Source organism: Heloderma suspectum, chromosome 1, assembly GCF_057233095.1.
Source record: "Heloderma suspectum isolate Gila_16-S chromosome 1, 16-S_ref, whole genome shotgun sequence".
NCBI classification, from domain to species: Eukaryota; Metazoa; Chordata; class Lepidosauria; order Squamata; family Helodermatidae; genus Heloderma; species Heloderma suspectum.
The window spans coordinates 242,168,037-242,190,863 of NC_139458.1; the positions used below are offsets into that span (position 1 = coordinate 242,168,037).

The following is a 22,827-nucleotide window of genomic DNA, read 5'->3' on the forward strand; positions in this document are numbered from 1 at the left end:
ACCCAGGTTCTAGTCCCCAGTCTGCCATGAAGCTCACTGGGTGACTTTGGACCAGTCACTAACTCACAGCCTAACCTACCTCACAGTGTTGTTGTCAGGATAAAATAGAGAGGAGGATCATGTACACTAGGTTGGGCTCCTTAAAGAAAAGGTGGTATAGAAATGTAATAAATAAATAAACCTAGACACCCCCCTCAGAAAATGAGCGTCTGCACCCTTCAGGAAATGCGGAATAGCACGAATACCTGGTGGACTGGGTAAAGGACTCTGAAGAACTCCCTTCCCCCACCCACAGGCCTCATTTGTTGCTGTGGTCCTTGAGAAGCACCAGGAGCCACAGCAGTTGGGCATCAACCTGAGTGAGGAAACCCCTCCCCCTCAGAGACTGAAAATACGTGGCTGCTGAGCATAAGCCTGATATTTCTGGAGGGTGGGGCTATTTTTCCCATGGCTACTACTGTGGGCTTGGTGAAGTAGCATCACCAGGAGGACTGGGGAGAAGACTGTGTACACAGAGTGCCTCCAACATCCACTACCTCTAAGTGTTGTCAGTGTTGGGAGCCACTGATGCTATCTGCCCAGAGCAGCAGAGGCAGCAGGAATACCTGATACACTGGGAAGAAGACTCTGTAGAACGTCTGCCCTCCAGGGTCTCCTTTTGCCACCAGAACCTTTGGTGGAGAGCAGAGCCAGGAACCATGGCAGTTTGATATCAGCCAAGGTTCATTTGTTACCATCAACAGCACATGGTATTTCTGAGACAAATTGCTTAAAGAAACAAAGAGTTGGGCAGAGTGGGGAGGGATGGAGAGGTCAGCGAAAGCAGGGATGAAGTGACACAACAAATTAGGATTAAGCCAGGATAATTACTTTGGATGTAAAGACAAACCACAATTAACAGAAGCTAAGATTCACAAACCAGCTTCAAACCATCAGTTTCAAAACATTTTTTGACCCCAGGCAAACCATAGTTGGTTGTCTGAGGTGTGTTTGGACATACAAACAAGCCAGAGTTAAGCTAAACAAATCATGGTCTAGTGTTGTGTCCAAACCCAGCCAATATCTCATTAGCATTTCAGTTCTAATTTCTCAGTATGTATTTAATATGGACATGTGAAATATTGATCAGTTTTAATTATCAGTAATATTCCTTTCATGAAAAATGAAAACTGATCAAGTGTAGAAGATCAACAGACATATAGCAATAACGACTAATTTGAGTTTAATATAGGCTTTTCCCGAATTTTCTGCATTTTTGCTTTCATATTCTTTATTACATACATATTTCATATGCATTGTTACATAAGAATCTTAAATACATTTTTGGAATATAGATGCAAAGTTGTTGATTTTTAATAACTTCCAGGTATGCATGCTTATGATATCAGCCATGGACTGCATTTAGACATAATGCCAAACAATGATTTCTAAAGTGACACCATAGCTTGGTGCAATGTCTGAAGCTGTGTCCGTTTACAAACTAAGGGTCTGCCAAACCAGGATATCAAAACTAAGGATGGACGAAAGTCCCTTACCTGGTCCCGCAGCTGTTTTCGGTGGGGGGGGGAGGCGCTCCGTTTCTCCCTCCGAAATTCTTGGCAGGGAGGGAGGTGCCCCGCCCCTCCTGGCCGAAATTCTGGCTGGGGGGGAGCGCCCCGTCTCCCCAGCCGCGAAATAAAAAAGTAAATTGTAAAAAAAAAAAAAAAAGTGATAGGCTACGTAACGATTTACGTAGCCTATCACGGCTAGATTTTCAATGTCAGCCGTGATAGGCTATGTAAATCTTTACGTAGCCTATCACGGCTGACTTTGGGGGGGGGGAAGCACATATGCAAATGGTGGCGCCCATGGGCGCCGCCATTTGCGTTCCATATTTGGGCAAAGGGCTATTTACGTTGCCCTTATTTTCGCCGTAGTCTACGTAAATGTTTACGTAGACTACCCGTGCCCAAATAAGGAACGCAAATGGCGGCGCCCATGGGTGCCGCCATTTGCATACGCACTTTTTTTTCAAAGTCAGCCGTGATAGGCTACGTAAAGATTTACGTAGCCTATCACGGCTGACTTTTAAAATCTAGCCACGATAGGCTACGTAAATCGTTATGTAGCCTATCACTTTTTTTTTTTTACTTTACTGGGAAGTGGCGGCGGCCGGTCAGAAGACTGGCCCCCGCCGAAACGCTGCCGGGACCCGCCGCCGAGAGGGACATTCGACAGAGGTAAGTCCCATCCTGGGGGGGGGTGTCGGAGAATTTCCCCACCAATTTCGGGGGGCCGAATGCGTTGGCATTCGGCCTCCCAGAGATTCGTGGAGAAATTCTCCGACATCCCTAAAAAACCACAGTTTTAAACTGGTTTGCAAAGTACAACTTGTTTGCTGGTATGTCTGAGTTCACAAAACCTCGAAAAATCATAGTTAGGGAAATTGTGCCACTTCAAGAGACTGCTGCTCATATGGCGATGAGAAGTGGAACCTGTGAAGTGGAATTCTGAGTAGATAGGAAACGAAAAAGAGAGAAGCAGCTCTAAACTAGGATTTGTTTGCTTTAAATCTCAAAGGTTAAGCCATGATGTAGGGTCTTAACTATGGTTCCCACTGTGGTTTGATGTGATGTCTGAACTGAGCCTCAGAGTCTCTTCAGTACTTTAAAATATAAATGTGACTTTTCCTCTACTGTCAGATATCTAGAGTTAGTAAACCTTAATGAAGGCAGACGTTTCTATTTGTGAACTAATGATATGGGCTGTAATTCTGTGCGTCTCTTCAATTTTTCTCAAAACAAAGAAGAAGAAAAGGGGGACAGTGTGTTAATCATCAGAAATTAACTGGTGTCGAGTAGTACATGTAAAATACTGTTCAGCCATCTTTAGAAAGTTATTTGCAGCTGTCAATTCTTGCCAACCCAGTACCAGGAAAAGCCCTTGTTTTATGAGATTGTTTAAAGAAGTAATAAAGCTTCCTGTGCAGGACATTAATTAAAGGGGTTATCAAAATAGGACAAACTAATATACGTTGTGATTGTATAAAATAAAGGAAGTGGAGTTCCCATAGGGATCTAATGAATCTCAGGATGGAAACAATCTTCTGGCTAACTAAACATTCCGGCTTAGTACAAAGTCGTAGAGTGTATATACAACTCAGCAAACCGGAAAATATGGTGTGTTTACATGAATGGATAAAGGAGGTCACAAAAACCATCTGGGCAAAATCCTTGGAGTATTCATTCTGTTCCTACTGTACAGTCAGTTAAACATATCTGCGGTGCTGCAGACTTATGGCACACCTGTCTTGGTGAAGAACCAAGTTGGGAGATACAAAAATCCTACAAAAAGGCATATTTTCATTTATCAGGATGTCACAGCAGGAGGGAGTGGCAATTGGCATTATGTTTTTCTAAACCATATGATAATTCAAGAAATGAGAAATGCATAAAAATTGTTTGTTTCTGTCCTGATAGCTATCAAATAGGTTTTTTAAAAAATGAAAATCTCCATAATTTTAAAAGTATTTTTAAAGGTGCTTGAAAGGGTAAATGCTATAATAGGGTGGATTTGGATGTGGAAATATGTTTCCAAGATTATCTGCCAATTTAGAAGAAAAGACCTTCAAAGCTCAGTATCAGTAGTGCTTAACACTGAGTAGATTTAGTTGTATTTATCAAACACTAGTTCTTAATTGGCGCTGTAGTTTGACACATTTCTTCGTTCTTGTTTTTATTTTTGTTTTTCCCATTAATTCAAGGTCTCTGGAAAAATGTACTGGCCATGATAAATGAAATGACTAATTATTTGATAAGTGAAAATCCAAAATAGTATTGTTCTGTTATCTCAAGGGCCCAGTCAATGAAACAGATTTGGAACTGATGACTAACTGGAAAACAAAAGACTGTTGCTCTCATACCCAAATTAACTTATTACAAAAGAACTCAGGAAAACTCCTAGTCAAATTTATTTCTAGATGGATATTGGATTGGATCCAGAGTTGCATGGAGCAGCTTGCAGGAGGAAGGGGGCAGAGTGATCTATGGCAATTCCCCCTCCCTGCTATGCCCCCCAAAATCTGCAGGGAGCAGGGAAAATTAGCAAAAAAATACCTCCCCGTTCTGCCCATAGGGGTGTCTAGTTTTCAGAGGATGCTCAAAAGTGAGTCAGACCAATGCTGGTCTGACTCACTGTTGTGAACAGAAGGATCCCTTTCATTCGCTGAGCAGCATTCACAGTAGTAAACAACAAGTACGCAATAAAACCTTAATACAACAAAAAAGTTAAGAACTGCAAAACATTAAAACAATTACATAATTTAAAAAGCTAAATTAAGAGGATGCTCCTTCACACCCTAAGAGAGCGGGAGCTAATTGTAGTTCTTGAGGAAGCGCATTCCACAGTTTGTGAGCAACACAGAAGAAAGCCCTTTCATGGATGCCTGAACAATAGTATTTGCGGGCAATGGTGTCCTGAAGAGGGCCTCTCTTGCAGGTCTTGGTAACTTGACAGGTTCGTAATGAGACAGGTGGTCCCTTAGGTAGCCAGGTCCTAAGCTGTTTAGGGCTTTAAAGGTTAAAACCAACACCAAGTGCTGCCATTTCTGGAAACGACCCATCTTTCATTTCATGTGTTAGTTGTGCCCAGATGAAGACAGTGTGCTGAGGAATTAGTTATATTTCAGGTTATTTCACAGTATATGATGATTGCAGATAACAGTTCTGCATAATCAGGCATACTGAAACCAGCACATTTGACCATACCGGGACAATGCCAATCCAAATGGACGAGCAGGATCATCAGGGGTAGTGCATTCCAAATGATCAATTGTAGCTCTAAAACCATGTGCCAGATTATTCCTCCCAAAGGTACTTTCTTTGTGCTATACTTGGTAGGGTCAGCTGCCATCTGAATGCACCCTTGACAAGCATTGACAGATTAAATTAATGCCTAATGTTGTAAGGTACTTGGGTGTATTTTTTACAACCACTTCAGTGGCATTTAATAGAGAGAAATCATTGTAGCTTCCAATACTCAACTGATATGATTTCAAGTGAACCTGATGGTTTGGGATTCAGTTTTTTTTAAGGAAGATTGGCTTGTTAACAGTATTATGCAGTTACAAGCAAATGTGGTCACAGCTGTTTCTTGTTTTTTAGCTTATCCACCTGATTGGAAACAACAGGTTTTTTATATTTTTTCCATTTCTTACACTGACACCTAGTGTTTAGTGTTTCTTTGTTTTCGAATATGTACAGTGCAATCCTATACATGTCTACTCAGAAGTAAGCCCCATTGAATTCCATGGTGCTTACTCCCAAGTAAGCGCGTACAGGACTGCAGCCTTAATTTTGCTATTAATGACTTGCTGGCGAGGCTAAGGCAATACCTTTCTCAAAACATCACCATCACACTTTAAAAAGTATGCTGTCATGTTGCTTATGCTTTGGTTGTCTACATTTAAGGGAGAATTGTATGTTCTTTCTAAAAAAATAAATACTAGTGTGCCTAATGATTGATCACACAAAAGTAAAAGTAAAAAAGAAGGCACAGAAATAACATAATTGAGTGACTATGGAATGAGGAGAGAAGCAGTAATGTTACTCTGGACCATATTAGTTCTATACTTTGAAATATATATTATCACAAAAGTTTATTTTTTGCCTCTGATTATTATAGTGATTATTATAATATCTATAATATTATAGATATTATATATCATTATAGATATTATATATCACTATATAATATTATACTGAGAATATATATATATATATATACACACACACACACACACGCGCGCGCATGTGTATGTGTGTGTAACAGGTGGCACAATCTACTGTTCATTTGGAAAGAAATCCCAATAGGGCTTCCCTAATCCACTGGCCCTAGGCCAGACAGTACACATTATTCATTAATTCATTTGTTCATTCATTTCATTTCTATACCACCCAACAGCCAAAGCTGTCTGGGCGGTTCACAGAAATTAAAACCACAAAGCGCAGCATAAAACAATATAAAATATGAAAGCTTAAAACCACAGTACAACCAGAATAAAACCTAGCAGCAATGCAGAGATTTAAAATACGGATTTAAAACACCAAAGCTAAAAGACTAGAAAGCTAAAATGCTAAAATACTGGGAGAATAAAATGGTCTTCACCTGGCACCAGAAGGAGTACAACATAGGTGCCAGGTGAACCTCTCTAGGGAGCTCATTCCACAGCCTTAGGGCCACCGCAGAAAAGGCCCTCTTCCTGGTAGCCACCTGCCTCATTTCCTTTGGAGGGGGCTCCTGGAGAAAGACCCCTGAGGATGATCTTAGGATCTGGGCAGTCACATATGGGAGGAGGCAATCCTTCAGATAACCTGGCCCCAAGCCGTTTAGGGCTTTGAATGGTAACACCAGCACTTTGAATCAGGCCCGGAAATGGGGTGGCAGCCAGTGCAGCTGGAAAAGTCCTGGCATAATGTGATCTCATTGGCCAGTCCCTGTTAATAATCTTGCTGCACTATTTTGGACTATCTGAAGTTTCCAGACCGTTTTCAAAGGCAGCCCCAAGTATAATACATTGCAGTAATCCAGATGAAAGATTATCAGAGCATGAATAAATGTAGCTAGGCTATCTCTGTCGAGATAAGTGCGTAGCTGGTATACCAGCCCAAGCTCATGAAAAGTGCTCTGTGCCACTAAGTTCACCTAGGCCTCAAGTGACAGTTCTGGGTCCAAGAACATCCCCAAACTATGAACCTCAACCGTTAGGGAGAGTGCAACCCCCTCCAGAACAGGTTGAATATCACCTAGCCGGGCAGACAAACCACCCACTAACAGTTACCTCCGTCTTGTCTGGATTGAGTTTCAGTTTATTGGTCCTCATCCAGTCCATTACTCTGCCCAGGCACTGATTCAGAACAGCCACTGCCTTACCTGGGTTTGATGAAAAAGAGACGTAGAGCTGGGTGTCATCTGGATATTGATGGTATATCCAGCCACTCCGGATAACCTCCCTCAGTGGTTTCATGTAGATGTTGAACAGCATAGTGGATAAAATAGAGCCCTCTGGAACCCCATGGCATAATTGCCATGGCCCAGAGCAATAATCCCCCAGTGCCACCTTCTGGAATTGGCTGTTCAAATAGGAGCGGAACCACGGCAGTGTAGTGCCTCCAGCTCCCAACCCAGACTATCCAGTATACCATGGCTGATGGTATTGAAAGCCGCTGAGAGGTCCAGGAAAATCAACAGGGTCTCACTCCCCCAGTCCCTCTCCTGGTAGAAATCATCCCCCTGGGTGATCAAGGCAGTTTCCATTCCAAAACCAGGCCTGAAGCCTGATTGAAATGGATCTAGATAATCCGTTTCATTCAAGAGTGCCTGGAGTTGTCCCGCAACCACCCGCTCCAGCACCTTGCCCAGGAAGGGGATGTTGGCCACCGGCTTATAGTTATTAATGTCCTCCAAGTCCAAGTTAGGCTTGTTCAGGAGAGGCCTGATTCCCGCCTCTTTTAAAGCAGCCGGCACCACTCCCTCTTTCAAGGAGGAATTTACAACTTCCTGGACCCAGTCAGACATCCCCTCCTTATTTGATGTAATAAGCCATGAAGGACAAGGGTCAAGCACACAAGTGGTCTACCAGACTTGGGCAAGCACCTTGTCCACATCCTCGGGCCTCAATAACTGAAATTCATCCAATAAAACGAGGTCAGACGGTGCTCTGAACGCCTCTACCAATGGGACTGCATTAATCGACATGCAGTGTTGAGCGCACTTCAGTGTGCCTGGCTAGTATCGACAAAGGAACTTGAGTGCTTCCTTTAGTGAAATCCAGCTACCTCAGTCTGTGCGTATTGACTACTCATGCAGTGCTGGGCATGATTCCAGGTAATGGCAGGGCATGTTGCTGTGCACTCAGTAGTAGTTAAAGGGAGGCTAGTGGAAATCCCCTTCCAGGTGCAGAACTGCACAGGAGGGGATGGATTATACTCATTACCATCAAAAGCTAGGGCATTCAGGAATGAACGAACAGGAGCAGCAAATGAAGTTTTACGTGGCTGTAGTGGAAGAGGTAAAGAGGGCTGCTGCCATGTGCTTTAGCACATGGTCCTGATAGGAGGGGTTTCTGCTTGAGCTGAGTCACTGAGCTGGGGTGACTCACCTCAAGCAGCCACCCTACAGCTGCATAAGTAGCCTCCCAGTTCCAAGGAGCTTGTGATCCAGAGCAAGCAAACAGGAGCAGCAAACGGAGATTTACATAGGACTTGTGGAAGAGGCCAAGCGGGGAGTGTGTGTGGCTTAAGAACATAAGAAGAGCCATGCTGGATCAGACCAAGAGTCCATCCAGTCCAGCATTCTGTTTACACAGTGGCCAACCAGCTGTCAACCAGGAAACCACAAGCAGGGCATGAGAGCAATGGCACTCTTCTGCCCATGTTCCCCAGCAACTGCTGTACTCAGGCTTACTGCTTCTGATACTGAAGGCAGCACATAACATCAAGACTTGTAGCCATTGATAGCGTTCTCCTCCAGGAATTTATCTAACCCCCTTTTAAAGCCATCCACATTGGTTGTAATGAATTCCATAGTTTAACTCTGCGCTGTGTGAAGAAGCACTTCCTTTTATCTGTCCTGAATCTCCCACCAATCAGCTTGATAGGATGACCCTGGGTTCTAGTATTGTGAGAGAGGGAGAAAAATGTCTCTCTAACCATTTTCTCCACACCATGCACAATTTTGTGTACCTCTATCATGTCTCCCCTTACCCGCCTTTTTTTCAGGCTAAACAATCCCAGTTGTTGTAACCTTCTCTCATAGGGGAGATGCTCCAGCTTCTTGCTTGAGGCTCCTTGGTGTTTTTGGAACTGTTTCAGTTCTGACATTAGCCTTATTCAGGCATTATAAAACTGAATAAACACACGAGGAGAGGGAGCGCAGTAGCCCCACCCCTCCACATGCATTTCTGTAGCCCTGTACTCATGGAAAATCAGTGTTCAAAACAGTATGGAGAGCCTTCATGGATACAGGAACGACAAAAGTGACGATGGGCAGGGCTAATTCACTCCCTTTCCTTGCTTGTTTACTCAATTGTATAACTGAGGGGGGTTTCAGAAAAACTGGAAAAATTGAAAAATAAGCAATACTTATTTTTTAGCACCCTTTACAGATCTAAAATAATTTTGTTGCTTTAAGACAGCCTTCCCCAACCTGGTGCCCTCCAGGTATTTTGGTCAGCTCCCATCAGCCTCCAACAGCGTGACCAATGGTCAGGAATGCTGGGCACTGTAGTCCAAAACATCTGGAGGGCACCAGGTTGGGGAGGGCTGCTTTAGGGATGTAAAGCAGCCTTTGTGTTCCTAAAGTTATTTTATGTATAACTTAGTTTGCTCATAAAATTATCCTTATATTTTAATTTTTTTTAAGTAAACTCAGTAAATTTGTAATTTTCTGAATAGATTAGAATTACATTAAATGGCTGCTTACGGCATCAGAAACACAGGACTCTATAGAACAAAACTAAAGCTGTTAAAGAATTCACATTTACTGTCAGGAATGCACAGTGGCAACTCTGCTCACATGTTGGGAAACTGAGCATAAATGTCAATCAGTAAAATATATTTTAGATCAATAATTTTAATAAGGAATGAAAGAACTAACTATGCTAGGAATCTTACAGAGAGGATTTTAAAAAATTCCCTATGGCTTCATTATTTACAGACATTTTACATCTCTAGTCTTTTTATAGAAGTGTTCTTATTACATTGTTTTTAGAAATCATTTTTTTTGGGGGGGAGTAAAGGCTGGATAACAATATATAAATATTTTGTCTTAAATTCTAAAAGAAAATATTTCATAACCCAAAGCTGTTCAGTTTTTCAGAAAAAAACAAAAACGGTCCTTGGAAAAAAAATGGAAAAGAAACTTTTTTTCCGAATTTTTCCGGATCTTCACATCTCTAGTTATTGCGTCTGTTGTTGATGGATGGATTGTTCTTCCTTAGCTGTATGTTTGTAGTTCTAGTGGGATGGGCTTCTGCTTGTTGAGGTGAGTCACTGAGCTAGTTGGTGGCAGGGCCAGAAGCTACAGAGCTCTATAGGTAACCTCCCAGTCCTATGGAGCTCACAATCCAAAGCAAGTGAACATGAGCAGCAACTAGGGAGTTCTTTGGGGGAAGAACCTGGGGTACTAGAACCTGGGGTTATCCAATGAAGCTGAATGGTGGGAGATTGAGAACTGCAAAAAGGAAGCACTTTTCACACAACACGTAAACAACACAACATGTAGGGATGGCCACCAACTACTATGTTTTATTGTAACATTCTAATTGTGGTTTGTAATTATTGTGAATTGTTGTGACCCACCCAGAGAGCTTCGGCTATTGGGCGGTATAGAAATGAAATAACAATAATAGTAATAGTAATAAAAATAATAATAGGGCAGCTTTAAAGGGGGATTAGACAGATTCATGGAGGAAAAGCCAATCAATAGCTTCTAGTCATGATGGCTATATATTACCTCCAGTATTGGAGGCAGTATGTCTCTCAATACCAATTTCAATATTATTGTTTAATTTGTTTTTTTAACGTGGAATTGTATGGTTTTATATTGACTTTGTTTGTTTTTCATGTTGTGTTTACCGCCCTAGGATCCTGTGGATGAAGGGCAGTTTATACATTTTAAAAATGAATGAATGAATGATTGTAGGGGAACAAGAGCAGGAGAATGCTACTGTGCTCGTGTCTTGCCTGTGGGCTTTCCATAGGCACCTGGTTGGCTACTGTGGGAACAGAATCTGATCCAGCATGTCTCTTCTTATGTAATGTTGTAATCCTATACAGACTTACCTGGGAGTAAGACCCATTGAACTATATGTTACTTATTTCTGAATAGATATGCTAAGAATTGTGCTCCAAGACATTTTCTTCAAATACATCCATCACACAATAAATGGTTAATATATAACAGACACACTTATTCTTCAGTTTCATGTATGTTAAATGTTGTAGATGATCAGCATTGTAAAGAAAATGTACACGATGTGGAATTCAAACATATTTCATGTTGCTCTGAAAGTTTCTGCTTAATTTTATTAAATGTCTTATGGTTGTATTGGGCCCTTTTTTACTCAGAGCTCTAACTTAAAAGGTAAGTTTGTGGAAATGCAGTAGTTCTACAATATTTTTCTCCTGGGCTTGATAAAACACTGAATCAGAAATTGCTTTAAAATAACTGCCTGCTGCAGCAATTTTAGCAAGCTTTTGCACCTGGATCTTGAAGGGGAAAGAAGTGGGGAGGGAGCACACCAGCAAAACAAATTTCCATTCACTTGTAGCATGTCAAGTTCAATGTGATGCCTTTCTTCTATTTTGTGGGGGTTTCTAACTGGAACAGACAACTAAACTAAACTTAGCAGCCAATCAATTTGTACATTCTAAGAATGCAATAAAATTTGATACCAAAAAAAGTTTTATTTTAACAGACTAAGGAGATTAACAAACTTATTTGAAATATTACCCTGCCTTCTTCTTCCAGTAGAACGGTTATTTGACAACTCAGCCAAATCAACTGACAAATTAAAAGGGCACAATTAAGTCATTATATATTTGGGAGCAGGATATACACTAAGTAAGACATATCCTGGAAGGCTGTCCATTATTTGTCTATAATAATTTTTTATATGCTATAAAAAATACTGTGCTTTCAGACCAGCAGAGCTGACAGTGGCTGAGACACAGATTGTCAGTATTACATATTACATTGTTGCTGGGGGAGGCAGGCCTTCCTGCTGCTGCTGCTTCACCATATCACTAGTAATTGCTTTCCATCTGTGAAATGGAATCTTTCTTTGATATTACAACAGCAGCGACCACATTCTTCACAGCGACCTTTGTTCAAGTACGGTAAGTATAGCCAAACATAAATGTATAAAATAAAATGAAGACAAATGTACACCATAAAGTTAATGCAGTTAACTGAGGAATAACCTTCATTATGACATGGCTCATATATTGTGGCTGCATTCAGACTTCACAACAAACTGTGTTTTATATCATGAGAATGAGCCTAGCCTCTCCCTGGGCTTACACACTCCTGCTCCCCTCTCCTCCTCTGGCATGGACACAAGGAGGTGTTTGGAAGCATTCACTTCTGTTTTTGACTAACCACAGCTTGTTGTGTCATTTGAACCTGGCAAACCGTGTTTTGTTTGAAACAAGCCAACTGCAAACCATACGTACTGAAGTTGGTTTGTGTCAAGTTGGTTTGTTTCAACTACCACAGATTAACCGCAGTTGAAGGTTTCACAGCACACTAGACTGCACTTAATCAAAAATGGAAGTGAAAACTTGTGAACTTGCACTGCAGTGGAAGAGGGAAGAGGAGAAACCACATGAGCCAGAAGGAGACTAGGATCTTTCCCATCGTGATAAAACTATGGTTTATTCTGACACCTGAATGCAGGCTGTGTTGAATGTATATTTGCATTTTAAAGTATTTTTATCCTACCTTTCTGTTTCAGGGAAATAGTACAAGCAGCTAAGAGAGCAATCCTGTGACCCCTAGACAGTGTCTGTGGGGGCCATAGGATTGTTGAGTTACCTGGCTCCAAGGTCAGAGACAGGGTTCCAAGGTCAGAGAGTGTTGGTGCCACAACAGGGAACAGCCTGTCCTTTGTGCTCAGTCGCTGCACTTGACAGCAAAGGGGTTCAGAGCAATGCTTCTGACATCTTCAGTGCTCAGACAGATTCATACAATACTTTATCTTGTTATCAAATACATGTACAGTATGTCGCTTCTTCTGTCATGGAACTCAAGGCAGCATACATCATGTTAACCTTAGATAATGAAATACATGTGTGTAAATACACACACAGACTGTTCACACATTTTAAAAGCTTCCCCCCCACCTTTATTTGCCATTTTCCATTCTCAGTCCTTGGTCATAGAATAATAGAATCATAGGGTTGGAAGGGGCCTATAAGACCATTGAGTCCAACCCCCTGCTCAATGCAGGCATCCAAGTCAAAGCATCCCTGGCAGATGGCTTCCCAACCTCATATTGAATGCCTCCAGTGTGGGAGAGCCCACCACCTCCCTAGGTCATTGGTTCCATTGTCCTATTGCTCTAACAGTCAGGAGGTTTTTCCTGATGTTCAGCCGGAATCTGGCTTCCTGTCACTTGAGCCCATTCTTCTGTGTCCTGCATTCTCGGATGATGGAGAAGACTGACCAGTCAGTCTGACATCAATCCCAGGGAAAATTCTGGAGCAGATGATAAAGCAATCCATCTGGAAGCACCTTGAAAACAATTCCGTGATTACTCGAAGCCAACATGGATTTGTCAAAAACAAGTCCTGCCAGACAAATCTGATCTCATTTTTGGATCAAATAACCTCCCTTGTAGACCGTGGGAATGCTGTAGACATCATATACCTCGACTTCAGCAAAGCTTTCGACAAAGTGCCCCATGATATCCTGATGAGCAAACTAGCTCAAAGTGGGCTAGATGAAACAACGATCCGGTGGATCCACAGTTGGCTACAGAATCGGACTCAAAGAGTGCTTATCAATAGGACCTTCTCAAACTGGGGAGAGGTAACGAGTGGGGTACCCCAGGGCTCAGTCCTGGGCCCAGTGCTCTTCAACATTCTTATTAATGACTTGGAGGAGGAGGTGCAGGGAATGCTGATCAAATTTGCAGATGACACAAAATTGGGTGGGATAGCTAATACTTTGGAAGACAGAAACAAAATTCAAAGTGATCTGGATAGACTGGAGCGCTGGGCAGAAAACAACAGAATGACATTTAATAGGGATAAATGCCAAGTTCTGCACCTAGGAAAAAGAAACCAAATGCACAGTTACAAGATGCGGGATATGTGGCTCAACAACACTACAAGCGAGAAAGATCTTGGAATTGTTCTCAATCACAGGCTGAATATAAGCCAACAAATGTGATGTGGTTGCAAAAAAGGCAAATGCTCTTTTGGGCTGCATTAATAGAAGCATAGCTTCCAAATCCCAGGAAGTACTAATTCCACTCTACTCAGCCTGGTTAGGCCTCATCTGGAGTACTGTGTCCAGTTCTGGGCACCACACTTGAAGAAGGATGCAGACAAACTGGAGAGGGTTCACAGCAGGGCAACAAAGATGATCAGAGGACTGGAAACAAAGCCCTGGGAAGAGCGACTGAAAGAACTGGGCATGTTTAGCCTTGAGAAGAGAAGACTGAGGGGAGATATGATAGCGCTCTTCAAGTACTTGAAAGGTTGTCACAGAGAAGAAGGCCAGGATCTCTTCTTGGTCATCCCAGAGTGCAGGACACGGAATAATGGGCTCAAGTGACAGGAAGCCAGATTCCGGCTGATCTTCAGGAAAAACGTCCTGACTGTTAGAGCAATACGACAATGGAACCAATTCCCTAGGGAGGTGGTGGGCTCTCCCACACTGGAGGCCTTCAAGACGAGGCTGGGCAGCCATCTCTCAGGGATGCTCTGACTTGGATTCCTGCATTGAGCAGGGGGTTGGACTCGATGGCCTTGTAGGCCCCTTCCAACCCTACTATTCTATGATTCTATGATCCTATTAAGAGATCCTGGCCTTCCTCTCTGTGACAACCTCTCAAGTAATTGCAGAGCGCTATCCTATCTCTCCTCAGTCTTCTCAAGGCTAAACATGCCCAGTTCTTTCAGTCTCTCCTCATAGGGCCTTGTTTCCAGTCCACTGATCATCTTTGTTCCCCTCCTCTGAACCCTCTCCAGCTTGTCTGCATCCTTCTTAAAGTGTGGTGCCCAGAACTGGACACAGTACTCCAGATGAGGCCTAACCAGTGCTGAGTAGAGGGGAACTAGTACTTCCTGGGATTTGGAATGCTGCCCCAAATAGCATTTGCCTTTTTTGCAGCCACATCACATTGTTGGCTCATATTCAGTCACCATTGTTGGTGACTAAAGCTTTCCTCCCAACTTCTCATTAATCCCCCCCATCTCTAATCTCTAATCCCCAGAGATTATACAGCTCTGTAGTATAATCAAAAATAATAATCAGAATCTCCAAATTCCCAAACGCCAAATAAACATAATTTATATCAGGGTGGACAAAAGGTAGAGCAGTAGATTGGCAAGGATTTCAAACTGCCAGCTGTTAGCAAAGGAAACAACAGAATGGATCCCCCACACCAACCAAACTTATACTGCTGAAATGAATGAAGAAAGTTTGAAATGACCAGGAGTGGATTTGTGTGTGGAAAGGCTAGGAATTCTTTTCATTGCTGATACTCAAAACAAATTCCTGAACTCGGAATTCTTTATCTCCAAGTGTATGTCTCCAGTGGGTGGATCTCGGGGTTGCAATAAAAAAACAAAATAGATCTCACAAGCCTGAAGTCTGCCCACCCATGATTTACATACCTCATTATCCGCTTTCATTTATGCATTCCTAAGTGTCAGTTTTTTTCTCACAGTTTTATTTTTCCCCTTGCCATTTTTAATGTCCTTCTCACTATTTCATTATAATGTGCATGTAAACCATTTTTCTATATTCTGCAACATGAAATTGCCTGCACAATTATCACAACATTAAAAACAAAAATATCCTCAGTTTCAAAGTGGTGATTGACTGAATGAGTCACTGGTAGCTGTTGTTGAGCCTATAGTACAGTCGTTATGATAACAAGATCTGGTGTATTTTTAAAAAACTTTTCTGCTTCTTCCCCCATCCCCTGTCTTTTATACCACCAAGGGCTAAATTTATACCACCTGAAGCTCTAAACTGTGGTTCCGCAAACGGTAGGGGACACTTGCGGCCCAGAAGTGGTGGGGCTGGCCACACGTGGACCGGAGTTGGTGGCCAGCTGTGCTAGTGGCTGGACAGCGTTGGATTCTGCCCTTAGATTCCTCCTCTGGATTTTATTTTTATTACAACATTGTTACTTTTCAAAAAACTAAATAGCAAATATATTAAAAGCCTGAGACTTCCCCCTGTATTCATGGAACATTTTCCTTTTAAAATTACAGCCACATTCAGGTGAAGTTGGTCTTATTATTTTTAAAAATTATTTCCAAATAAATTCATTTATTCAAGGCATATCAAATAAAACATAATGAAACACAGAAACAACCGAAATAAAGCCAGCACAAGAACTTCTTTGAAATGATTTCCAATCCCCCCACCCCTTGATACTTAATCTGTGAAGCTTAGGCAAGCTTACCTGGAAAGGGAAATCCAAAGTATAAGTGTCACAACAAACGAGGCAGTAGGCCAGATCGCACAACATGGGCGGCTCATAGAATGTTATTTAACCCACTGAGCTAGATCCTTATTCTCTAGGAATGGGTACTGGCAGCAGTTCAGATTTAATTGGTACACAAAGGCACCCTGGGCCACAAAAAGGCACCCTGGGCCATCTAAGAATCCACAAGACTTGGTTCCCTGACTTCTCCCTTTTTATGGATTGTGTGATCCTATTTAGAACTGGCAAACCATCTTGCTTTGCATAATCCAGTTCACTACCATAATCCATCATAACTTCTATTCTCTATTTGCCCCATCATAACCTGAAATGGATCCTGTAACAGCCATGCTATGATGCACAGCCATGGCACTTTGGCCTGTATTGCAGCAAAAATGCTAGATAGTCTAATATTGTAAATAGCTTCCCTAGAGAAATAAAGACATCAGTAGGAAGTTAGTATTTGCCATTGCAGAATAATAGCTTAAATCTTGGTCTGAGTTGAAGGCACCTTTGCTCTACATATGAGGAGTTCTGTATAGTTTCAATGTATGCAAGTGCTAAGGAAAGAGCTGTATAAGTCAACATCAAGGACTATGCCAAGGTGCTTGTTTCACAGTATATTCTTTATTATATTGAGCATGATGTTCAATAAGAGTATCCCATCTGGATGCTATTACCTGTAGGATGTGCAGCTTGTATATGTCTTCTGGAGGTTAGTTTCTAATGTTAAACAAAGGAAGCTGATTAAAACCAGCTGTAAAACAATTTTCATCGTTCATATTATTTACAGTGAGTATTGAATTACTTTGCACATGACTGCATGTCTGAACTAAAAATAAAGTAAATCTTTCCCCTCTTATTAAAATTAGTATAATATTGATATATATATTTAGTTAAACTAAATGTAGCTGTTTCCTAACTTGGCACTGGAATTTAATGCTACTGACATCACCATGTATTTTACATGCTACTGAGAAATAATTGTTCATTTATTCATGCAGTGTGCTGCAATAAGCACATTTTTAGGTGCAGACCAGAATGTAAACATTATAATAAAAGTACATGCTTTTTAATTTAGCATACAAGATGTATTAAATTCAGCAGTGAAGACTTGCCAGGGAAATGTGCAGTGTTACTGATCATAAAATGTAGTGTGTGAGAAATAGTTACACAGAACTGTCACATATTGAAAGCAATTCTATTTAAGTAGTTTTACTGGTTCATTTAGAGGCTTTCAGTACCATCACCACCATTACCATTCTGGGTTGTATCCAGTGTTGGTCCAACTTAAGTCCTGGTCATTTCATAGGGTCTACTTTATCATTGGATACAACCGTCTAATTTTAGTGGGATTAGCACATTTTATTTAAACATAGGAAACTATTTTTTACTGAAGGAAAGGAAAGGTTCCTCCTGTACAAGCACCGAGTCATTGATGACTCCTAGAGGGACGCCGCTTGCGCTGGCGTTTTCATGGCAGACTATAGCGGGGAGGTTTGCCATTGCCTTCCCCAGTCGTGACTACCTTTCCCACACCAAGCTGGGTACTCATTTTACCCACCTCGGAAGGATGGAAGGCTGAGTCAACCTGAGCCGGCTACCTGCTGGGACCCAGCTTCTGCTGGGATCGAACTCAGGTTGTGGAGAGAGTTTCGGTTGTAATACTGCCGCCTACCACTCTGCGCCACACGAGGCGCACTACTGATCTGTTCAGCCCAGTGTTGGCCACTACACTGACCAGTAGCAGCTCTCCCAAGAGTTTTCGCAGCCCTGCTATTTACCCGACATCCTGTTTAACTGAAAATGTGAGGAATGGGGCCTTGTTACACTGACTTAGATTTATGCTCTAAAACATCTATTTGTACAATGTAAATTGTATCACAAGCCATGTCCACGATAGTAAATGCTATTTCAAGATAGTAAATGTTCAACGTTTTACCAGTTCAGTATGAAAACAACAGTGTAAGTGAGAACCCACAAAAAGGCCCACGCTAGCTCAAATGTGTCCATTCAAAAAGAAAGTTACAAACATGATTCTCTGAGGAAAATATATTGAAATTCAGACAACATTTTGAGAACGATTGGCATTGTTGTTTATTATGAATGTTCTCTCAGGAAAGCCAAGTTTTGCTCATGAACATCACACACAGCAAATGCCCAAGGTCGTTTCTCTTCTTTAATATACTTTAATATACATACTTCGGCTTTATCTCCAACCAATTGTATCTCATTTATTGTGCTTTTCTCTGTGCTGTTTAAATAAAAGGATGCCTTTTTTGCTGAAGAGCAAGGTAAAAATAAATAAAATGGTCTGATACGTATGCACAATTTGAACATGATGATGATGGTGATGATGGTGATGATGGTGATGATTAATTTATAAAGCACCTAAAATTCTCTAAGCATTGTAGAGATATTAAAAGATAACACAGTCCCCGCCTATAGGCTCGCAATGTAATAGACATGACACCAAAGGTAAGGGAATGGGCCGCGGGTCGGGGAGAGGGAGGCAGGGATTGGCGCGCCAGCTCCTTCTCTGGCTGATGGATGGGGCCAGGTTGGCCACAGTGCCGGTAGGTGTTCTTTCTGGCAGGGAAGGGTGAAGTAGGGCCCCTGCAGCTGCAGCGTCCCCGGATCCCCTGGCCAGCGGATGAGGCCGGAGCGTGCTGTCCTTCAGATCCGCTGGCCAGGCTGTTGTGGTGTGTGCTCTGGTGCTGTGAACATTCCAGCGGCTAACTTTCAGCATAAGAGGCCTAGAGACAGAATTGGCTGTAAGCTGTTATCGGGAAAGGGTTTCCAAGAAATAAAGAGACTCGCTATACTCTAGCAGCAGTGGTTAGCCGTCAGGCAGAGTAGGTGTGTGGTGTGTGCATGCGCGCATGAGAGAGGGCGGTGGGTGGGTGGAGACTGTGTATAGGCACCTTATTGCAAACGTGCCCATCCATCTTCACACCTTACTGGTATTTTTCGGTATGTGGGGCATGTGTCTGTATCTGCGCTGAACTGGGCTTTCAACCAGCCATGCTGCAGCATCTTCCCTTCTAGGCCAAGGACTGGCCAGGCTCCTTCCAGCCCCATAAAACCCCAGCTACAGAGCTTGCACTTCAGTCTAAGTAACTTACCTTGCTGTGAGAGGTCTTGCCAGGATATTTTCATGCTCCCTTTCTCCACACTTCTGCTTTCAAAACTCCGCCTCCAACCTGTCTTGGATGACGCTGCCTGCTGGTGCATTTCCTGCACGCTGGTGCACTTCTCTCCCCTCAAATTTATTATTTCATGTGTACATACTCATACATGCATCATTTCTCTTTCTTGGGCACACGCACAAATCCATTCGCGCATGCGCACACACACAAACACACGCCCATTCATTTGCATGCCCACATGCACACCCATTCATTTGCATATACACCCATTTGCTCTCATGCTTGTGTGCCCCCACCCATCTATCAAACAGGTCACATTCCTGTGACATGGGACCCATTTTTAAGAATGGAGATAGATCAGATCCCAATAATTATAGGCCAGTTAATATTCTGTAAATTATTGGTAAATTATATGCACGATTCTTACTAATTCGAAGCCTGGGTTGAATCTGAATATATTTTTGGCATGGAAGAGGCTAGATTTTGACAGATGAAATCTACTGTGGATCATTGTGTAGTTTTAGCTCATTTGGTAGAGAAATATTCTAGTCCTTTTTGTGAACCGCCCAGAGAGCTTCGGCTCTTCAACCCAGTCTTCAAATTAATAAGATGGCCTTGTAGGCCCCTTCTATAATTCTATTGGGCGGTATAGAAATAAATAAATAAATAAATAAACTTTCATAGGTCTTCAATCTGCATTTGACTCCATCTCTTTGAAGAGATTTTGGGATAAATTGTGTCAAACCTCAATTGAGAAAAGGCTCTTGTTTTTCATAAGGTATGCTGTTGTCCATAGGGCATGGAGCAATATCCAGCAGCCCACCAATTCTCATGTGCCCTGCAGATTCCTTTCTGCAAGTGGCACCCACCACTTACACAAGGGAGATTTAGTGCTTCAAGGGGCAACCAAAACGAGCAGAAATGCTCGTTTCTGGAAGGAGGCAGGGTGGTGCAGCTCGCATAAGGGAGCTTCACCAACCTGCCTCCTTCCAGAAACAATTGTTTCGACCTGTTTGGGGGTTCCTCTAGGAAGTGCTAAATCTCCCTTGCATAAGAGGTTGGTCCTGCTTGCGCAACGGAATTGGCAGGACCCACCTCTAGTAGAAGGGAACTGACAGGGTGGAAAGGAATCAATGGCGGGGGGACTAAGTGTTGGATTCTGCTCATGTTATCTATTTCAATAACTGAAAGCCTTCAGCAAGGGTGTATCCTTGCACCAATGTTGTTTAATCTGTTTTTACATTATTTAGCCCCTTGTTTTATGGCTAATGAACTGCATCCCCCTATATTGGCAGGTTTTCACGTACGAATCCTTTACACAGATAATGCAGAACCATTGTCAATAGCTAAGACAGGGCTGAGGTGTGTCCATAAAAATGTTTTTGTCTTACTGTAAAAATGAACTATTAGTTCTAATTGTATGACAAAATAGTGTTATGAAAGGCTGATAGGTCTTGGATGTGCATTTATAGAGCAAATGACAAAACCGAAGTACAGAATGTATCCAGTATGTCAAGGATATACAGTCAGGGCCAGAAATATCGGAACAAGGATAACTGTTTTGGCAATTGGCCTCTGTACACCACCACACCAAGGTTGAAAGGAAACACACCCAGACAGGAGCAAAGTCAGGACTTTCATCTGTAATTCAAGGGGTTTGACAAAAGTGGGGCACTAACCATTCAGGAAGTACAGCCAGTGGCATACACCACCACCACCACCCATCGTTGGTGGCTCATAAGTAATGGAACGAATGGCTGACAAGCAGCTGCATGGCCAGGTGTGGCCTCTTTCCTGGGTACCCCATAACCAATCAAGCAGATAAAAGGCCTGGAGGTGGTTCTGAGTGTTACATGTGCATTTGGTAGCTGTTCACTGGAACTCCCAACATGAGGTCCAAAGAGGTGTCCATGCGAGTGAAGGAGGCCATCATTAGGCTGAGGAAACAACATAAACCCATCAGAGAGATAGCAAAAACAGTGGGAGTGGCCAACACAACAGTTTGGAACATCCTGAAAAAGAAGGAATTAACTGGCAAGCTCAGCAATAGCAAAAGGTCTGGCAGACCACGGAAGACAACTAAAGTGGATGACCGCAGAATTCTGCTCAGGGTGAAGAGGAACCCTTTCACAACATCTAGCCAGGTCAAGAATGCTCTTACGGAGGTAGGCATGTCATTGTCAACATCTATAGTCAAGAGACAGCTTTATGAATGTAAATACAGAGGCTTCACAACAAGGTGCAAACCACTGGTAACACTCAAGAACAGAAAGGCCAGATTAACCTTTGCCAGCGAAAACCTCAGAAAGCCTGCCCAGTTCTGGAATAAGATTCTTTGGACTGATGAAACCAAGATGAACTTGTACCAGAATGATGGGAAGAGAAAAGTATGGAGAAGGAAAGGAACAGCTCCTGATCCAAAGCATACCACATCATCTGTCAAACATGGTGGAGGCAGTGTTATGGCATGGGCATGTATGGATGCCAGTGGAACCGGGTCACTGGTGTTTATTGATGACCTGACTGCTGATAAAAGCAGCAGGATGAATTCTGAAGCATATAGGGCTATACTTTCTGCTCAGATTCAGCCGAATGCTGCCAAACTGATAGGATGCCGCTTATATTACAGATGGATAATGACCTAAAACCTACAGCAAAAGCTACCCAAGAGTTTCTCCAGGCAAAGAAGTGGGATGTTCTTCAATGGCCAAGTCATTCACCTGATCTCACCAATGGCATTTGGTCATGTCCATGGGTTCCAGACTTCAGGCAGTTATTGATTGCAGAGGATTTTCATCCAGGTATTAAAGGCAATCCTTAAATTTGAAATGATGTTGGTTTGTTCCATTACTTATGAGCCCCCAACGATGGGTGTGTGTGTATGCCACTGGCTGTCCTTCCTGAATGGTTAGTGCCCCACTTTTGTCAAACCCCTTGAATTACAGCTGAAAGTCCTGACTTCGCTCCCATCTGCGTGTGTTTCCTTTCAACTTCAGTGTGGTGGTGTACAGAGGCCAACTGCCAAAACAGTTATCCTTGTTCTAATATTTCTGGCCCTGACTGTAGTTAGGTTTTATTTTGCAAAAGGGAGCCAATTTTGGCCTTCTGCCCTTCAGGTCTTAGCATAATGCTTGTTTGGAATAGAGGGATGGATGGTAGGGATGTGAATTCTAAACGTGAGTTGCTTTTGTCAAACATTGTTCATAAAATATTTGGTATGTCCACATATGCACCATCAGCAGTGTTTAGGATAGGAAGCGGTTCTCTCTCAGTAGAAGTCAAGGTTTGGCTCCTGGCTGGAACTTACTGGCTGTGATTTTTATTCTTGGAGGATGCATCTAACTTGATATATTTAGCATGCAAAGACGCTTAAGATTGACTGGAAGAATTTCCCAGAAATTCTGGTACTTTTCATATGTCAGTACCTCATATTTTTCCCTTGGGTTACAATAAAGTGAAATCTTTTTTATCCCA

The 22,827-nt window shown here is 42.4% G+C and overlaps 1 protein-coding gene across 17 annotated transcripts in view; it reads left to right on the plus strand.

Annotated features, from left to right (window-relative positions):
- The window catches only part of SUPT3H (SPT3 homolog, SAGA and STAGA complex component), a 479,638-nt gene that overhangs the window by 246,123 nt on the left and 210,688 nt on the right, over positions 1–22,827 (plus strand). The window lies entirely within an intron of this gene.